We start from the raw sequence: 8,212 nt of genomic DNA, 5'->3' as shown, positions 1-8,212 counted from the left end.
CTCGGAAATTTCATTATGATCCCGTTCTTGTACCTTTGCCAATTTTATTGATAAAAAGGGGGAGAATTAATATGTAGTTCACACTACAAATATATATGGTTTTCGGATCATTTTGTAAGGGGGAGTTATTTCCATGTGAGATGGAGTATTGACTAAGGGGGAGTGATACATATCACCACAGTATTATTGTTAAATTTATGATACAATTGAACTTTGACGTTGTGTAATAATACCATGACATTGTATAACAATGATCGAGAACTATGTTTTCTCATTGTTATAGATACGGATCTTCAACAGCGGTGATGCTAAACTTACAACCTTTGGGATCATTGGAGTACTTGGAAGTGACGAAGATTTCGAGGAATGTTGAAGATTAGACATGTGGAATATGAGCTACTAAAGTTTCTTCATCTTTTTTGTATTCCATATGTATTGATAGTTTTGTCACTAAAATTGACAAAGGGGGAGATTGGTAGAGCATTGCTCGGTCGAACTCGCATGCGTTGCTATATCAAGCATATTTGTCAATGTTAGTGATCAAAACTATAAGTCTTGATTTCTAGTCTACCATAGCTAAGTCTCGGACTAGGATAGAAAGTGTAGTTGAGCTCAAGGACTTCATGGCGATTCATCATACAAGTAGAAGAACTACTCAAGGAACCGGTGGAACTTCTCGACAAAAAGGTATGTGAAGACTTGAACTTATCTATCACTCAAAAGTATATCTATTCTATCTCCTACTCTTTGAGACAAGAAGTCGTATACTATATATATAGACTTTGATTATACACATTTGGTATTTCGAGCCGAGTATACCTCGCCTATCTATATCTCGAAATATGAATTGGTAAGCTTTTCGCTTTAACCAAGTTTGTCTTTACCATGTGACGAAAATCATGATATGTTTCAATCATATTGAAAATTGCTTTGACTAGAAATTGTGTAACAACTATATAACGTCCTCTAAGAATATTTCAATGATTGAAATGATAGTTTAGATTATATAACCAATGGTGGACATAAGCATTGTTGTGGAAACATATTTATGTATAATTCCTATTCCTTGAACCAAAGTTTGTGAACTTTATTGATCAAGAGAACCGGAAGAATGGCGTGAACCAAGTCCGCGAACTTCCGAAGTTCTCAAACCCGAGAATTTCTGCTGGAGTTGGAAAACTACTAGCGTGAAACTAAGTCCGCGAACTCAGTCAGCGAACACAGTCCGCGAACCGGCGAAGTTCTCATACCCGAGAATTTCTGTTGGAGTTTGTAAACTCTGCCCGGTAACTTAAGTCCGTGAACTTGAGAAGGTTATATATCTGAAGATGATTTATGAACCTAAACTTAAAAAGACTAAGGAATGCAGTTTTCAAACCGTGGATATAAAAGTTCATGAACCGAATCAAGTGAATCAAATCATCTTTTCTTCAATTGTGTCTTGTGTAGTATATGAGATTTCCTTGCAATTGAACAACTCTCTAACTAGTTCATTTGAAATCATTTGAACTAGTTATGGTGAAGAAGAACGTGGTTGATATGAAATGCTCATATGGTAACTATTTGGTTAACTATTGTTGAACCAACAAGTGCATACGTTTGGGTACGGTTAACAAACCTATAAGCATGCATTGTCAAGTGTGTGTAACAAGCTAAGTTTTCGATCTAACGGTTGAGAAATATTAGCTTGAATCTAAATCAGGTTTTCATCTAACGGTGAATATTGAATGCTTTGTTACTAAGCTAACATTGATTGCAAACCCTGATTTGAAAGACTATATAAAGGAGACATCTAGTATTGTGCAAAACTAATCCCCACACCTTACGAGTGATACTAGTTTGCGTGCTAGAGTCGATTCTCCTTTAACCTTTGGTTTTCTTCTTCTAAAACCAGGTTAACGACTTAAAGACTTCATTGGGATTGTGAAGCCAGACCGATACTACTTTTATTGTAGTTGTGTGATCTGATCTTGCATCTTCTATCGTATGAGTACAATCAGATTGATTGGCTTGAGATTGATATCTCCGATAGGCAAGATATAAAAAGTAATCACAAACATCTTTGTCTCATTTTTGTGATTCTGCAACATCTTGTTTCGCTACCATACGATTAAGATTGTTGTGAGGTGATTGATAACTCTAGGTTGTTCTTCGGGAATATAAGACCGGATTATCAATTGGTTCCTGTTCACCTTGATTATTATCAAAAGACGGAACAAAACCTTTTAAGGTTTATCTGTGGGAGACAGATTGATTCTTTGATAGACTTGTCTGTGTGAGACAAATTTGTTTATTGTTAAGTCTTCGACTTTGGTCCGTAGCAACTCTTAGTTGTGGGTGAGATCAGCTAAGGGAATCAAGTGCGCAGTATCCTACTGGGATCAGAGGCGTAGGGAGTACAACTGTACCTTGGATCAGTGGGAGACTGATTGGGGTTCAACTACAGTCTAGTCTGAAGTTAGCTTGGAGTAGGCTAGTGTCTGTAGCGGCTTAATACAGTGTGTGTTCAATCTGGACTAGGTCCCGAGGTTTTTCTGCATTTGCGGTTTCCTCGTTAACAAAATTCATGTGTCTGTGTTACTTCTTTTCCGCATTATATTTGTTTATATAATTGAAATAATACAGGTTGTGCGTTGTTCAATCAATTAGAATATCCGACCTTTTGGTTGTTGATTTAAATTGATTGACACTTGGATATTGGTCTTTGGTACCATCCAAGTTATCTCTCTTTGATAAAGACTCGCAGATTTCTATTTGCTCGAGTATAGATCAAATCCAGAGATTGAGATATAAACTCTTTGATATACTTTTCTATTGATTGAGTCTAACTGTCTAGTTGATTCTCTATAAAGTACATTGGAGTTTGTCCATACAAATTTCTAAGCGAAATATTGGGTGTGGTTTTTAGACCCCCGCTTTTTCAATTGCTATCTGACATCTTGTTTCTAGACGAAGGCTCAACGGGAAAATATTTTTGAGGTATTCTGGCGTGCCTAGTTTGAGCATAAGTTTTGAGCGTGCACTTACCCTATACAAATAGGTATGTGGTAATGATATTTCTTCATTATGCACTGATGATATTGCACCCCATTCTATGAGTTCTTTGGCAATCAAATACTTCGATTAAGTGAAGAAGATTTACCTAATCGGTTTGTCATGACGGAGCGTGATTCTGCCCTGTGGCAGAGTAACATGATCAAACATGCACAAGACTATTTGTTGGTCATTCCGATTGATGGGCTTAATCAAAAACTTGGGCCTCGACATTTTAGAGATATCTTGCGTTATAGACTTGGGATCCCTCTTTTCGAAAAAGGAGACACGTGCTCCAGTTGTGGCAGGGAGATGGATATTTTCGGGGATCATGCCTTGCAATGCTCGCATGGAGGTGGGCTTAAGTATAGACATGACTTCGTTCGTGACACCTTTACCGATATTTGTTATCGTACGGGTATCCCTGCAAGGAAAGAGGTGGATTTGAGTGTCCTATCAGATACCGACTTGGTTATGAGACCTACGAATATATTAATGCATAACTGGGACAATGGACACGATGTGTGTATAGATATCACAGTTGTTACTCCCGTGGGGTGCGCACCTTTGTTCCTGGTAAGGCAGCTGATAATACTGTCGCTCAGAAAAGAACCAAATATTTAGCAAGTGTACAACTCAGGGTTTTGGTCATTGTGCACTGGATTTTTCTACTTTAGGGGAGTTGGATAGTGACACGGTGGAATTTCTGAAAAGATTGCGCAACTATATGGCTAGCCATGACGTGAATGTCATAATGGAGGATTTTTTTCCATAGGATTGGGGTTGTCATTCAAAAAGAGATTGGAGCCCAGTTTGTTGCAGGCTTCCATCTAACTCTTGTAATTCTTCCTCTCCTGATAGATAGAAAATTAATTAAAAAAAAAAACTTTGTTTTGAACGTGCGCTACGATGCCTTTTCTTTGGATTCCAGTTGAGTCCGTACAGCCCATATAAAAGCAGTCCTAGTAAATACAATGTAGTTATTGAGTTTTCAATTTCTCTCGCTATGCCAAATCCTACATGAAGTGATAAATTGATCACTCCTAGCTTGCTACACCAATTTTATTTTTTTTCTTATCGATAAAAAATTTGGTACTGGCGAATTCTTGTCACTGGTATCATCATCCAGTGACTTTACCACTGTACTACAGTGACATCGGCTGCTCCACCAAAAATTGACTGACCACATCGTCTACACAGCTGCTTCGTCTTTTTCTTCTCTCGAGACTTTTTCTCCCAGAGTTTCCAACGAAACGAAGGTGCTCATGTGGGGAAATGCTTTAAGAAACATTATATTCTTGTTAGCCTCATGGTCACATAGTTTCTTCATGTGGGGAGATGCTGACATTATCGGGTCATAACAATAAAGTGTGTGACCTCCATATACAAAGAGGAATTGTTTCCTTTTTGTAAGTAATTTCGGTACGTAGAGAAAATTGCGAGCGTCTTCCATAGCCGAGTTCCTGCACGCAATACTGAAGTAGTGGTACCAAACCTCTTCCGCGGTACTACTTTTCTGTAATGACCATATATCCAGAAGGCGTTCTCCGTGTCTTTGTTCATAAAGGAACAGGTTCCCACCGAATGCTTGGAGTCCATACCTACTGTTAGCTCGGATATGTTTGAGGCAAGTTGGTGATTCGAGCAATCGGAACTCCTCATTTGCCAAACTAAAAGCTACAATGTTCGTATTCACAATCCAGTGAAGAGCTCCATTCTCAAAGATCCCCACCGGATGTGGGGTATCTAAGCGGTGGGAGGTTGTACCTTTAGTTATCCACCCACCGCCCCTGCCGATTGTGTATACTTGGATCTCTTCTTTTTCTAAATTTTTTGTATTTGGGATAGCAGATCCTAACAACCTTGTGCTCAATAGTTGATGATGAACAAATGTAACCGAAGCCGAACGCACCTACAGTTTCTTCGTGCAAGGTATATGCAGGAAGATTAACATTTTCTCCGGTGATGGGATTGCATATGTAGATAGGATCAAGCATTCCATGATGATATTTGTTTAGACAAACCAAACCATTGCATGAGCCAACAAAGGCATCCTCAAAGGCATTGGGAGGATATGTGCCAATAAGAGGGTAACTGATTCTGGTGGTATCTTTTAGTGTCTCGTAAGAGAAATTCCGAGAGATATTCATCGCATCGATGTACTTGTCTCCGTAATGAAGTCTTGGTATTACCCGTTTTTTATCTTCTTCTGAAAAGGCGAAAAGAAATCCCAGCTTCACAGTAGAAGACGCGGCATCAGTGCGAGTATTAGCAAGTTGCAGTAACTGACCTCTTCTACAGCGGAGGAGACTTAGCAAACTTTTGCAAACTAATTGGCAATCTATGACGGATTCAACTGGTAGCCGAGAAAGTATGTCTAACTTGATGTCTGATGGAAGGCTCTCCCAAGTTTTTCCTTGTGACATTAAAAAAAGAAAAAAGCAGATAAAAAAATTTTAGTCATTGAAATGGTATTGATATACATTTAAAGACAATGTGCACACATAATATATTCAGTCTGTCTTTTCTGCCTACCAAAGAAATGTACCAAAATGCTGAACACAGATCTTCAAAGAATGACTCAATAGAATAAGAAAGTTAGCAAAAGGACAGTGTATAGAACCTAGGGATAGGAATACTGGATTTTTCATAGGATATGGAAAACTGGTTGAAGTAGGATGAGGTTATTGGCCCTTTATGGAGGATCACAGCGAATCAGAGTACTGACATGAAGATAAAGATTACAAAAGAGGAAGCCATATTCGATATGAAGCAAATGGAATCAAACTATTAGAGAGGATTTCATGAGAACGATTCTACACTTTGATGCGACTGGGTTTCTAGATTGGTGCAATCTTGGAAAACTGCCCCAACGTTAAAAAAAGTTGGAAAACTGCCCCACTGTTAGAAATCTCAGTTAACTCCGCGTGTGCGAGTTCTCACGTGCCAAAAAAGACAAAAATACCCCGAACCGCTAAGATGTTGCCACGTATGCGAAAGATCTGACGGACTGAGATGAAGAAGTAAGCACGTGACTCGCACGTGATATTCAGTGAAATTACCAAAACAATATTACCTTTTTCCATTTTGACTTTTGTGACCATTGTCTCAAATTGCAACACGTCGCCGGAGTAAATGCTTACAGTCGTTGATTGATAACACTACCAGATTCTTCCGCGTGTCATGTAAAGAATGCAAGGCATTCCAAAGGGTTTCCGATGCACACTTTGTTGCACAGCACAAGAAATTTGCTGATCAGGAAAATGCTCTACATGAACAATTTGAAAGTAAAATGCTTTCATTATGTAAGCATAACATATGAATTGCACTACTAATTTTATAACAATAAAGACCATACCATCATACCATAATAAAGGCCATACCATAACATAACCGGTCTTCAAAGTTTTTGGGAAGCATAACATAGCCAGTCTTCAAAGTTTTTGGGAAGCATAACATAACCGTAAGTCTTAATACAACCATAATACCACTGACCACTAGAACAAAGAAAAACTAGACTAGACATACTTTGAGTTAGGCTTTCTTTGCCTTTTTGATGATGGTTCACAAATATTATTTGTCTGGTTCTGTATGTTAACTGTGCCATGGTAAGTTTGACTAAACAAACCAGCAGCTAAAGAAGAACCAGCACCACCTGCGGAAGAGGTGGTTGGTGCAGTAGTTACCTTCTTTGAAACAGATGTAGATGGTGTTGTAGAGGTTGATGGTGCAGCAGTTCCATTTGCCTTCCTTTTCGATCCAGTAGAAGATGTAGCTTTAGTGGCAGAGGTCAAAGGTGCAGCAGTTCCATTTGCCTTCCTTTTCGATCCAGCAACAGATGTAGCTTTAGGGACAGAGGTTGAACGTGCAGCAACAGCAGTTCCATTTGACTTCCTTTTCGATCCAGCAGCAGATGTAGATCCAGCAACAACAACAGCAGAGGTTGATGTAGCTCTATCAGCAGCAGCACTTTTGCTTGAAGATGTAGTTGCTGATGCAGATTTTAATGCAGATTTCTTCCTGATCTTCTTTGTGTCTATAGTTCCTACAACAATAGTATCTCCATCAACAAGGATCTCTGTTCTCACTCTTTTCTTCTTTGGATTAGATCCAACAGGCCCACCCTTGCATGTTCTGCTGTTGTGATCATCACCACCACATGTACTACAATGCCTAGGTTTGCTTTGTTTATTCTTCTCCATCCAAGATTTCTTCCTTCTTACACAAGGTCTTCCAGGATCTCTTAATCTGATTGGAGAAACCAGATCCACCTTAGACTACACAAGATGAAGAAAGGGATTATGTTCAGTATTCTTTATATACCTAGATGTAGAAAGAAAACAAAAAAAATTATAAAGAAAAAGTACAAATAAGATAATGTTATCTAAAAAAAGATTCTCAAAACAAGCAATAAAGGTCACCTGACTTTCCCACTCATCAATGTCTCCTAGTGGAGTTATTGACCAAGAGTAAGTGGTCATATACATGTCCACAGTATAATACTTACTACAGTACCTGCAAACATAAATAACCCATTCTTTGATTACTGCAACCTATAACACACACCACTCATTCATTGAAGCTCTATATTCTATAAATTGTAGGGATTATTATTGTGAAAGATTACTCACATTGCCCAATTGGGATTCAATCTATGCAAAACACAGGTAGCATGCACACATGGAAATTTTCTTAGTTGCCATTGTCTGCAAGTGCAAGTTTTTTCTTCAATTTCAACAGTAAAGACCTTCTTTGTGATTTTATTAGTCACCTCATATGTCTTCATCTCTTCTGAAGGGTCAACATCAAAGTTTCCTCTAAGGGACTCCATCACCTCAATGAGATCTTTGGCAGCAGGTACCAGATCACCAGATTGCCATGTTTGAGCTAGTTTCCTTCTCTTGTAATACAATCCATTAACCAACTGTGTGTACATGGTGACCAACTTGATGATAGGTTTGTTTCTAAGTTTTTTAGCCATGTTGTTAAAGCTTTCTGAAAAATTGCTATTTATATGTTCACAAGCAACATCGTGTGGGAACCATGACCTTGCCCAGTGTTTTGGGTCCAAATCCATCAAATACTCATGTGCATCACTATTAACTTCTAGCATTTCATCCATATGTACCTAAAAAATATGTAATATGTGTAGTAAATTACTACTGACAATTACCACAAA

Source organism: Papaver somniferum, chromosome 4 (genome assembly GCF_003573695.1).
Source record: "Papaver somniferum cultivar HN1 chromosome 4, ASM357369v1, whole genome shotgun sequence".
NCBI classification, from domain to species: domain Eukaryota; kingdom Viridiplantae; phylum Streptophyta; class Magnoliopsida; order Ranunculales; family Papaveraceae; genus Papaver; species Papaver somniferum.
This window is presented reverse-complemented; position numbering follows the sequence as displayed.